The following is a 13,222-nucleotide window of genomic DNA, read 5'->3' on the forward strand; positions in this document are numbered from 1 at the left end:
TTTTGTCACAGGGTCTTCCAAAAACGTGTGGTAACAAATGAGATCTGGTAAATACTCACTATGCCTCTTAGCAAATACCTTGGAGTGTCTACTTTTCAAAAAGGGCATTTCAGGGCCAACACTAGAAGATTATGCCAGATATCACCCACTTTTCTAACTACCAAGCCTTTTCTGACACTTTTTTTTTTTTTTACTTGAAAAAACGTATTTTTTGCTAGAAAATTACGTTGAACCCTCCAAAATTATAATTTTTTTTTAAAGCAGAGGCCCTAGAGAATAAAACGGTGAGTGTTGAAATTTTTTGTGTCACAGTATTTGTGCAGCAATTTTTTCAAACGTACATTTTTTGGAAAAAAATACTTTTTTTTAGAATTTTAATGCACAAAAATGCAATATATTGCTCAAATGGTTTATAAAATATGATGTTACACTGAGTAAATGGATACCAAACATGACATGCTTTAAAATTGCGCACGCCCGTGCAACGGCGACAAATTACGTAAATTTGTAATATCCATAGGCGATGCTTTAAAAGCCTTTACAGGTAACCACTTTAGATGTACACAGGAAGGTCTAGTGCTAAAATTACTGCCGTCGATCTGACGTTTGCAGTGATACCTCACATGCATGGTGCAATCTCTGTTTACATACCGCCATGGGACAGCTGCTTGCGCTTAACTTTGCACGTGGGGGTGAAATTTTTTTTTATTATTTATTTTGCTTTTTTTTAATTTTTACACTGTCCCTTTTCATTTTTTTTTTTTTCCGATCACTTTTATTTTTATTACATGGATTGTAAATATCTTGTGATAGCAATAGGCAGTGACAGGTACTCTTCTCTGAGAAATCTTGAGTCTCTTAGACTCTAGATCTCTCCACTATCCTTAAAGCATCTGATCACACCAAGATCGGTGTGATCGGATGCTTTCCCAATTTTAAAATGGTGCTGTTTATATCTGGCTAAATGGAAATGATTAAATGCTCATAGCTTCCAGTCTCTAAGACCATAGAGATGATTTGAGGCATTCTAGTTTCCGATCAGCTCTGTTGTCAGCCAGCGGAACTGCTGGCTTCATTTTTGTGTTCCCCTGTGGGACGAGAGAGCCCTAGAAACCCTTGGAAGGTGCCAGGAGGGGTGGGGTAGTCCCTTCCCACTGCTTGTAAAAGTGATCCATTGACTAATTATAAGATAGGGTTGTTTTTACTTGAAAGCCGACTGCCAGTGGGAAAGAAAATTATACCAGTATGATGCCTGTAGCTGCAGGCATCATCCCGGTATAACCACTCAAAGTCCAGTAACGTACCAGTACGTTGCTGGTCCATGTTGGGCATATATGTAACAGCAGTGAACATGGGCATATGGTGAGTCGGGTCTGTGGACCAATATGACTGCAATGCATTCTTTTTTGTAATGCCCATGTTGAGGGTTAGGCCACAAAGTTTTTAATTCAGAAAACGTGATTGGTTTTCATGTGAATTGTCTGACTAGCTGAATTTGGGTGGGCTGCAATGTATTGTTGCACGTGTATATATTGCTTTGGCCCACAATCAATTGATACAAATCTTCCATGAAAAACAGCAGAGGTGCTAGTGCTGGCAGCAAATGGGGCAGATGCTGCTATTACTGGTTTTTTGGGGACACCATACAAAAGAGGCACTATTATAGTTCTGTTCGTTATCAATATATTGATCTGTACAAACGCTATACTAGTAATGGCGGTGATCAGAGACCTATAGCATGAGTGCAATAGTGTGTGGGCAATCTAACGCTAACTGACCCTGGCTTGGAGGGCCGCTAACTGACCCTGACACTTTCTGATGTTGCTAGTGGCAGTAATCCAGTGATCAGTGAAAAATTCTATATACTGGCACTACTAATGTCACTGGCTGGGTGATCAAAAGGTTAATAGGGGCGATCAAAGAGTTAACTGTGCTAATCTAATGTGTGTAAAATGTAGTGCTTTTACGCAGTGCCGTGTTTGTTGTTCTCTCCCTGGACAGCATAGGGGGCAGTGAGGGTTGGCGGCGCACACACTTAGAAATAGAAAGCGACGCAAGTTTATGTCGCTTTGCCCAAAGCCATCACTCATCTGCACATTTCTGGTGGGCAGCAAGTAGTTTAAAAAGAAATCTTTTTCTTTTTTTTTTTTTTTTTAGTTTTTTTTTTTTTTTTACAGTTTTTTTTTTTTTTTTTTTTTTAATTCTTTAATTTTACCATACTAACATTGTACTACTCTGGGGGGTAATCAGAGTTTGTTTTTTTTTTACACTTTGCATTGCATGAGCAATGTAGTATATTGCTGTGTAATGCAAAGCTTGCTTTGAACTGTCATGAATGTGTTACGTTCATGACAGTTATGACAATGATATGACAATAAATAGTGATCTGTGATTGGATCCAGCTGGTCATATGGTACAGGGTGCATGATGTGTCATGTGAGAGCTATGGATCAATCACAGCTCTCCAGGAACAGAAGCAAATCTTTTATGAATAAGATTGATTCATGAAAGCTTTGTTGTCGTGATCATGTGATCGCATAGCACCCGCTGGGGTGTTGGCAAAAGACCAGCAATGTATGGGTATGTCGCTGGTCCTGTTGCATGCCCCCCCTGTGTTGGCAAAAGACCAGCAATGTATGGGTATGTCGCTGGTCCTGTTGCGTGCCCCCCTGTGTTGGCAAAAGACCAGCAATGTATGGGTATGTTGCTGGTCCTGTTGCGTGCCCCCCCTGTGTTGGCAAAAGACTAGCAATGTATGGGTATGTTGCTGGTCCTGTTGCGTGCCCCCCCGTGTTGGCAAAAGACCAGCAATGTATGGGTATGTCGCTGGTCCTGTTGCGTGCCCCCTTGTGTTGGCAAAAGAACAGCAATGTATGGGTATGTCGCTGGTCCTGTTGCGTGCCCCCCCCCCCCGTGTTGGCAAAAGACCAGCAATGTATGGGTATGTCGCTGGTCCTGTTGCGCGCCCCCCTGTGTTGGAAAAAGACCAGCAATGTATGGGTATGTCGCTCGTCCTGTTGCACGCCCCCGTGTTGGAAAATCCACAGTACATTGTGGGCAGGTGGCGGGCGGCCCAAAAGTGGTTAAAGAAAAATACAAAACATTTTTTAATCCTCAAAAATATGTGCATGTTTAGTTTTTTTGTGAACTTAGCCTTTAAGTATGAACTGATCTGTGTTGCCTCACAGCCACTAAATTGGATTCAGATGTCTTTTAGAAAGTAGCAGTTGGAGATCAAACGTTGGGCAAGATTGGTGGTTATGGGTCATCATATTGGGTGCATAGTGTGATTTGTCATTATAGGGCATAGTCATCATAGTGCATAGTCATCATAGCGGACAGTTGCACAACTTGCATTTAGTATTGCTTTTGCATACATATGCATAGTTAAACTCTTAAAAGTGTTCCTAAACCCACAACAGTAACAGTCTGTATATGCAGTAAAGCATGCTTGTAATACTCACTATGGAACCTAAGGGGTTAATCCTCTGCATTGTGTAAAAATGCTGGTTGATGCTGACTTCTCTGATCCTCTCTTCCAATGTCTCCCTTGTTTCTCCTGATAAGACAGTGTGGAGACACTGCACATGCTCAATTTGGTGTGTATTGCTAGAGAGTTTTTTTTTTCTCTTGGGAGAATGCATGTGATCAGCACAGGGCCAATCAGCACTGCCCAGACAGAGGTTCCTCATCCTCCTAGAGAAAACTCCTTCTACAAGCTTTAACCAGTGCTCTGCTGGACACCGATAAAAATCACAAGACTGCTCTAACTGCTGATGATAAAAGGTATTTAGCAGTTTATATTTACTAAAATAATTGAACTTCCATGTTCTGTGTACTGTGGGGGACCAGATAGCGTGAATGCAGGGTCCTGGGTTTAGTATCACTTTAACCTCCCTGGCGGTATGATTATTTCAGATTTTTGGTGCTGAAAGCGGTACCATTTTTTTGCATGGAAATATGTATTTTTTTTATTGTAGGCTGTAATTTTTAGGAAAAACTCACTGAAATCTGTCCGAACAAGAGTCTAGTAAACATCCCGGGTATGATAAAATTTGAAACACAAAATCATAAATTATAATTTAATAAATAATCATAAAAATAATAAAAAATTTAATTCAATAATATAATCAAACCAAAAACACTGAAATGTGAAATAGAGCGCCAAGTTCGCACATTGCTGAGCTCAGTCGCAAAATCGTTTTCAGTGTCTGATGACAAATTTCCCCCACGAATCATTATCACTCAATTCTGCAAGTGGTTCTGATTTACTATCGCTGTTCTCTAGCTGATCTAAACCGCTTTTGACCTAAAGGGACACTTTTTGGACGCCGTGGACATTTCTCAGTTTCCAGGCAGAAAGAACAGACAAAATGCAGGCAGGGCGCAGGACAAAGCACTAGGGACAATATGTATGTGAAATTGGTTGAGACAGCAATGTTTTACTATGTAAAATGTAAAAAAAAAAAAAATGACATTTTTTAAAATTTTTAAATTTCCCGCCGCCGCCGGCGGCGCCCGTACGTCCCGACGTCACAGGGACAGGACACAGAAGCCGGATGCCGGCATCGGCCGAAGGAGATGGCCGGGGACGCTGCAGGGGACACATCGTGGGAGCGCAGGGTAAGGTAAGTGAAGAACACTTGCCGGAGCAGTGCCGCAGGGTAAGCCCGAGTGTAGCTCGGGGTTACCGCTTTTGGTACTGAAATGTTACCCCGAGCTACACTCGGGAATACCGCCAGGGAGGTTAATCAGGCTTCAAACCATTTTGATTCCAAACTTTGACACAGAATGAAAAATCAAGTACATTGAAGCTTTCGCTCATGTAAGCAAATAGCTCTTTTAAAAAAACATATATAATCTTCAGCAAGATTTGGCGATTTTCATGTGTGCTCTCTCTACTGCCACTATATCTTTACATATATGTACGAGAGCTGGCTAGAGGGCAGCCACCAATCTGTATTCTCATATAAATGTGAATTATTCTTTCTGTAAACAAATCTAGTATAAAAAAACAAAAACTTTCATTGATCAAATAATGTCTAAAGTACTTGCAGGTGTATACATATTTTATAAACTATTCTTGTACATTTACATTTATATAGCAGTCTGACATTGTATAGATTTGAAAATCATTGTATCAAATGCCTATGCAGAAGAGGAGGGGGGGGGGTTGCAGGAATAAACAGATGTGTATGCACTGTCCATTGAATGTGCAAGGTAAGATCTTTCTACAGAAAACATCAGATACCCATATGCACTGGCTTGTTGACAATCAGAACCCCTCATTTATCCTAGATTGTAAACTCTGAGGAGCAGGGCACTCCTAACCCTCTTGTATTGAACTGTATTGTCTCCCATTATATTGTAAAGCGCTGAGCAAACTGTTGGCGCTATATAAATCCTGTATAATAATAATTTATGGTTACCCACAGAAACATGACCCTCCATAGTGCTACTTGTGGGGAACATGGTCCATCCCTGGTACTAAGCCACTGCCACCAATAAGTTCTGTCCTACCCAGCAAAGGTTGTGGTGGCTGTCTTTTGCAAATGGAATGGCATTAGTTTCTGCAAGTCTTAGATCTTTGTATACTGGTATGAAGTATCTGAGGAGGCCATGAGGCAAAGAGAAATCTTTCTCTTATCCTGACCCTAGATCTGCCCTTTGACTCAGATTAGGAAAATCTCTGTTATGGTAGGATACAATTCGGGCAATATTAGGAAGATTTTAGAGTCCTTTATGTCCACTATATCTGTTCCAACAGAAAAAAATAACGCATATTGTGTGGAACAATTTGCAATGTATCTCAATGACACACACTGCTTTGGGTGATTTATCTCTTGCAGAACATGTTTTTATAAGTGGTTAACAATAGTCTGAATGTTGTGGTCTGTGATGAGCAATTGAGAGATTGCAATATCTTGCCTTTTGGATTTTTTGTGGCCTGTTGGTTGGGAGTGGCAACCTCTAAGTGCCTTATAATGATAAGAGCACAAGGTACATTTTCATGCTTTCATAAATTTGTCAGACAAGATAAGATTAGTGGATTGGTTCACTCAAGTACTAGATGATTTAGCTGTGATAGCATTCAGACCTTCACACTTATACTTCTTTATTACCACATTTTATGTGTGCAGCATTTGTTAACTTTGGTAATATACTTTTCTTTTTTTTTCTTTTTTTACATACTGTAACCAGAGCACCACAGTCTCCATAGTGACACTGTACTACTCCGGGGAAGTAATTGGGCTTTATTTATTTTTTTTAACATTATTATTTATTTCAGGTACTTATATAGCGCTGTCAATTTACGCAGCGCTTTACACATATATATATTGAACATTCACATCAGTCCCTAACCCTCAAGGGGTGTACAATCTAAGGTCCCTAACTCACATTCATACATACACATATTAGGGCCAATTTAGACAGGATCCAATTAACCTACCAGCATGTCTTTGGAGTGTGGGAGGAAACCGGAGCACCATTATGATTGCTTGTTACAGTGATGATTGCGGTGTATAAGCAATTTTTATGAATAGCATCCAATCATGTGCCATTGTGTACTATTTTGATAGCTGTGATTGGCCACAGCTATCACATGGTACAGGTCCGTTGTGACTGGCCCCTGTACCATGTGATTACTGTGACCAATCACAGAGATCACAATAGTACACACAATGGCTATGACAGCCATTGTTGTCAACTAACGTGATAGCTAGTCTTAGCTAAAAGTTTCCCCCTACAAGGTAATATTATATCGTGCTAGTATGCATTGCATACTATAACATGATGAGAAACTTACCTTAAAATGAAACCCTCTATTGGCATGCTGTCACCTCTGACAGGCTGCCATCGTCACCTGGTCTTTTTTCTGGGTTCGTGGGCACTGCCTGTAAGAATGGCCGAGCTGTGATTACATCACTCCCGTGCATTTGCACGGGAGCCACGGACCTTCAGAGCTCAGTGACATCAACGGCTACAGAAGTAATGAATATCTCGTGAACGTGGACATTTTAGGATATATTCCTTGTACCTACAGGTAAGCTTTATTATAAGATTATCTGTAGGTACAAGTGAGCAAGCGGTGTTGACTACCACTTTAAAGCATTTTTAAACTCAATGCGCTTCTACCTTAATGTATTCTCTGCATTTTCCTTTATCTTAATGCATTTTTTTTTACACCGTTCCATTGCAGGCGCTCATCAAAGAGAGTTTGCAGTGTGACCATATGACAGAAGTTGGGTTGACTTCTGTGGAACAGTGAGGGCCATGCACAGATCAAAATGCGTCTGGTCCCTGCTGAACCAGCCTTATTTCAGTCTGTGCATACAAACCTTAAGAAGTTCCTTGTTGGTTTACATTTCCTCACTCTCTGCTTTTCCAAGGTGATTTTTTTTTTTGGGGGGGGGGAGGGGGGTGGCAATCCCTTTTAAGGTCTTTGAAAGCTTCTGGTAATCAAAACCTGACAAACCTCTCACCTGAATAAGGCTTTTCAGTATCTATAGTCTTCATGCAGAATTAATGAACAAGGTCAATTAAGGGTGTTATCAGCTGTGGTGTGAAATGTATCATTCTGACACAGGATTGTCCATACCACCAAATGGGTTTTTGTTTGCCTTTCCTTAACACAACAAAGGTTAAACTCAGTATATCTGTCTTTTATTTTACTTTGGTACTGGTTGCTGCACTGTTTATTTACTTTATTCAAATCCCATTCTTATGCCTAATACACAAGATAAGAATATCACACAAATGATCATCTGTTTCTTTTTTGTTTGTTTATTTTAATTCTTTGCTAGACTCATATTAAAAGGAATAGATTGAGAGACTTACGTAAATTCTCGAAAGATAGAAAGCAACTTTCTGCAATGATGTATTGTAATATATTCTTTCATTTTCAAGCGTACATGGTCTTGGTCACTCAATTTTTTTAATAGATGAATACTGTACTGATTAAACAAAAAACTTTCATTTTTTTATCTTATAAGAACATTTTCATGCTTTTACCTTCGGATAATTTTGCATGTGATCAGATCACTTAAAATCAGATTATCATACGATCTCTCTGAAAAAAATTTTTTTCTTATTGTGTGAATACCTTTTATTTGTGAAAAAAATATCACAAAACATTTAACCACTTGCCCTCCGCCATTCACAGCCTCAGCTTTCAATCACTGGGTCCTGGCCAGTGTTAACAATACAGTTCTCTCCCCTGTCAGCTCCTGCACACTGCTTTGTATGGCTGCTTTTGTATGCAAAGTAGTGTGCTTAGGTGAAGAGCACACACAGCACATAATGTGAAACAGCACACTTTTAACCCTTTGATCACCCCAGATGGTAACCCCTTCCTGCCCAGTGTCATTAGTACAGTGTCAGTGCTTTTTATTAGAACTGATATACTGTATTGGTGTCACTGTGGATGTCGGTGACACTTTGTTCCCCCCCAGTGTCAGAATGTTCGCAGCAGTCCCGCTATAAGTCGCTGATTGCCGCCATTACTAGTAAAAAAAAATATTTAATCCAGTATATATACCGCCATTTGTCAATGCTATAACTTTCACGTAAACCAATTAATTTACACGTATTGGGATTTTTTTTTCTAAAAAAAAAAAAATTTTTACTGGACATGTTTAATAGCAAAAAGTCAAAAATTTTGCTTTTTTTTCCTCGAAATTGTCTTTTTTTTTCTTTATAGCGCAAAAAATAAAAAACAGACGTTCAAATACCACTGAAAGAGAGCTCTAATCATGGGAAAAAAGGTCATAAATTTAATGTGGGTGCAGCGTTTTGTGACCATGCAATTGTCAGTTAAAGTAACGCAGCGCTGTATTGCAAAAAATGGCCTGGTCAGGAAGGGAGGGTAAATCCTTTGGAGGGCAACAACTAAAATGAAACACTTAAATTAAACACACAATTTACACAATTAAATTTAACACATAAATGTCAAGTATTTACTAAAAATGTTAGCAGTAGTTTCCCAACTAGTCTAACACCTGTACCACCATTTTTTAAAAATGGCAATTGACGGTCGGCTTCTTCTTCTGTGCTGCCCCAGTGACTAACGTATGTGCCTCATCTCATGCATGCACCCGAATCTGCTGGAAAAAGGATCTTGTCCCGAGGAATATTCAACAGATGTGCTTAAAGTACAGTGCATGCCCGAAAAGAGGCACAGATGTCATGTGCTAATCTTGGGACATCACACTTATTCTTTGGGGGAAAAGTTGTTTATTTTTATTTATTTTTTTTAGATGAGCTAGGTTTTAAGACTAGATCACTCAGGAAGGCTCTTGTGATGTAGCCTTCCCAAGGCGCATCTGTGAGGCCCTGGCTACATTACCAGTGCCTCAAAAAAAACCCATAGGTAAGATTTTTTTTTTTTTTTTAATAGGGGATTGAAAGATCTGCTTTAATGCTAATCAGAACCTACTGGTAAAATCTTACCTCTGTCCCCTGTTGTGACTTCTTCCTGGCCAGTACTTGTTGAATTATTCTTGACCATGAAGCTCATATATCTATAACTAGTTACCAGAATTGCCTGTGGTCTCCCTACAACGTAACATGCCTTGTTCCACATTTGTGTAGATGGAGACTCCCATCTTGGTGGAGGCAGAGTTTCGCTTTTTCTCCATTAGCAGCACAGTAGTGACATTACCAAATTCAAATCTTCTGAGGCTAGTAGTCAGATCCACAATACTTAGATCTCATATTGAAGATATACCTCTTTGAGGCTGCAGTTACAGGAGTGCATAGGCACACTTGTACACCAGAAAGTGCCATGTTTCAGGAGCAATTCCAGAAAAATATCTTTTAGGGTGCAACTTCAGCACAATTAACATTTCTGTGTTCTTCCTATAAAATGGCAGTTCAGTGTAATGAGGAATTGAGTTCAATCTCTCTTTAAAGGAAACTCACTATTTCACAACCCATCTATGTAGTGATAAAGTACTCCTGCAATCTACAATGGAATTCTGGACATGTTATTAATTACATTACTTTGACAAACTGGTTCCTGTTGGAGCAGCTTGTTTAGTAAACTTCAGATAATTGTTTTTCCAGGCTACTTTATTTCATACAGTTCTACAGGTGATCTCTGGGAGTTTGGGTTTAGGATTCCCAAGTCTTGGAAGCTGCAGGTGGTGGTTTCCCCTTTCAAATCATCTGAAGCGTTTTGTAAAGTAATAGAAATCTCATTTTAAAACTTTTTTTTTTTCAGCAAGCTTGTGCAAATTGCAGTATCACTTAACCTTTTAATATTTTACCTGATCTCAGTATGGTAAACTGAAGTCAGGTTGTTTTGTAATGAATGACTGCACAGAAGCATTTACACTTGTCTGACATATGTCTACATGTTTACTTACTCAGCAGACATGCCTGGCACCAGACCTATCTTGGATGAACAATAGCACTTGGCTAATAAAATCTGCTTCTACAGTCTGTCCTTAACCAAAGGTCTTTGAAAAGGTCACAGACTGCTTGTATGCCGTCATTTCCCTATTTCACGGCCAAATTATGCAATGATCATCTCCTGTCTACGGGTACCTCAAGGGTTCTTTCCCCCCAGATGCATCATCCTGGAGTTTGCTGAATTTTACAGCGCAAAATTTGTGGACAACAGACAATCTGTTGCTTTTAGTCTGTTCCTAACAATACTGTAAGACAACCACGGGTTACAGGAAAGAAAATTGCTTGATTCCCCTATCAACACAGTCGGTGTTGAGGGGGGGAATCCCTCACGTGGCCATTGTATTCTCCCCATGGGGTGGGGGGTGGAGGGGTCAGGGTGAGACTTCCCCGCCAGGAGTACAGAGTGATTACTGACAGTGGCTATAATAGTAAATGCATGTAAAATCCGACAGCCTGACAGATTTTTCCAATCGTGGCTGGTCCCTGCTGAACTGGCCGAGATTTGAACCTTCTGTGGTCAGCTTTACATGGTAGTGAGTTTGAAAGAAAGGCCTACATGTTTCATTTGAGTGGGTTAGTTTTTAAAAACACACATTGTGTATTAATGTAACATGCTGCAACTCTGCAGGTGTTTTGGTAATTGCACACTAGCTCTTGTAAAGCTGGCTATACACTAGATTTTCAAACAAACAATCATACGAAAATTGTTTGTAAATTTCATGACTGGTTGAATGACGATCACCATATAACTTTGCTTTTAACATTTGGTTTTGGAGTGGATGTTATTTCCGAAATGAAAACCACATTTTCTGTTAGAAATACTTTTTGTTCAAGAAAAAAATTTCATTCTGCTCCTTCAAATGTTCTTGTCACTGATTTGAGTAATTCTAATAGTGTATGGCCAGCTTTGCTGGTTGTATCTGTTTAAGTGATATTTTGCTTTAACGGAGAAGTATACAGGGGTGTGGAAAGTAAAACAAATCTGCTTGTCCAAGGGACTAAATTGAGGTCCCAATCTACTTGTCCTTCATAACAATCTACTTGTCCTAATAAAAAAAAAAAATTCTAACACCTTCCTGCTTGTCTCCAGCACCTCACCTGGGGACTAGTAGAGAGGGGGAGACTTTGCAAGGTGATTGTCAGGAAAGGGAAGTGTCGAACTCTTTTAACACTCAGCAGAAGTGATTCTGATGATTGAGTAAAAGAGGTGCCAGCCCCAGTGAGGGAAAAAAAACGTTATTCTGTCAGGTTACCCTTGCACACGGAAACACTTGGGTCCTCAGTACTAGCGTATGCTGAGCAGCCAATTCAAGCTCCTTTCTATCATCAAGATGTGTATCCCCAGAAGACTATCCCCTGCAACAACTGTGCATATGCCGGAATCTGGGAATACAAGATGAGCACTGACCTCTCCTACAATAGGACAGACATGATCCCCCTCCTACAATAGGACAGACATGATCCCCCCCCTCCTATAAGAGGACAAGTTTTACACCCCCCAATACGTTAACAGACATCCCCCCTCCCTTCTATAAGAGAACAGATATGACCCCTCTACACACCTAAATGTATGGCCAGGTGAAATGTAGGTAGTGTAGGCAGGGCTAGTATACAGAGAGAAAATGCATGATAAAAACCAATAGTCAGTCCATAGGATTTGTATAAAGTGCAAAGCAAACATTTGTGTTGTTAAATATAGTTTCAAAATCAAGTGGAATCCTCATTTAGTCTCTAAAAACAAATTGTGAATGGTATATAAAATGAAAACATATCCATATTGATTTTTAAATAGTACAAGACAAAAAAAACTAAATAAAAATCAAAAGTGCAAAAAATAAAGTCAGCCCTTCCTGCCCCCTCCACAGCCCACTGCTCCAGTGAGCACTGGAGTGGCAGAGCAGAAAGCCAGAGACTGACAGACTGCTCAGATCGGAGGGAGAGAGCTGAGCAATCAGCAGTGTTTGATTGCTCAGTTCTCACTGCAGAGCTGGAAGGGGACAGATGCAGCAACAGACTGACGCTGCATCCACCCTAGGTGAATAAATGTTTGTTTTTTAAGTCCATACTTCTCTTTTAAGACCTATAAACATAAGACAGTTGCTTACCAAACTCATGGATGCTCTATCACACAATTATTAAATGAGAAGTAAATATATTCTCTACTAAAAGATTTTCTACAACAAAATATTGCTTGTGCAACATGATGCTTCCTGACATGCTGCTTATGCCTTCATGCTCTTTGTGATTATTTGATGATTTGAAGGTAAATAGAAACATTTGAAACGTTTCTTTGGCTTAAACAGTCTCAATTCTAGAAACCAATTGTTCTGCCAATGTTGGAAAACAGAAAATATGCTTCATACAATTTTTGCATTGCCCCTTCATTTTGAAATATCCCATTTCTTCCCACCACCATGATATGGTGCTTGTGTAGTCTACGCCAAGACAGCAGCAGTGGCATTGTATTTCTCTGCTAAGAAACTGTAAAAATGTGCTGTACCGCTGCTACTGTGCTCTTTGTTGTATCACAGCAGTGTCATGCTCTGGAAAGTCAGATGCCTGGTAAGCATACAGATGAAGTATGCCATGATAATCCCATCAGTAAATATGTTAATCTATTCCTGGGTCACACAATGCAGTTTTCAGCTTCTCCTAGTAACTAGGACTCTGAAGTTACGTGTATTGTCATCCTGGAGAACGCCAGACCTCAGAAACCTTGAGAACAAATGAGTCATTACTATGGTGAAGTGGTCCATCTTAATGGTGATATACTGTATATAAAGCCATAAAAACCACCCAACTTTTGGCC

At 39.8% G+C, this 13,222-nt stretch overlaps 1 protein-coding gene across 1 annotated transcript in view; it reads left to right on the forward strand.

The window, feature by feature from the left end:
• Positions 1-13,222, forward strand: part of GPC4 (glypican 4) — a 154,911-nt gene that overhangs the window by 117,648 nt on the left and 24,041 nt on the right. The gene's annotated exons all lie outside the window — the stretch shown is intronic.

The sequence above is a fragment of the Staurois parvus genome, unplaced genomic scaffold (genome assembly GCF_062004578.1).
Source record: "Staurois parvus isolate SC_StPar_1 unplaced genomic scaffold, SC_StPar_1.0 ptg001045l, whole genome shotgun sequence".
Classification (NCBI taxonomy): domain Eukaryota; kingdom Metazoa; phylum Chordata; class Amphibia; order Anura; family Ranidae; genus Staurois; species Staurois parvus.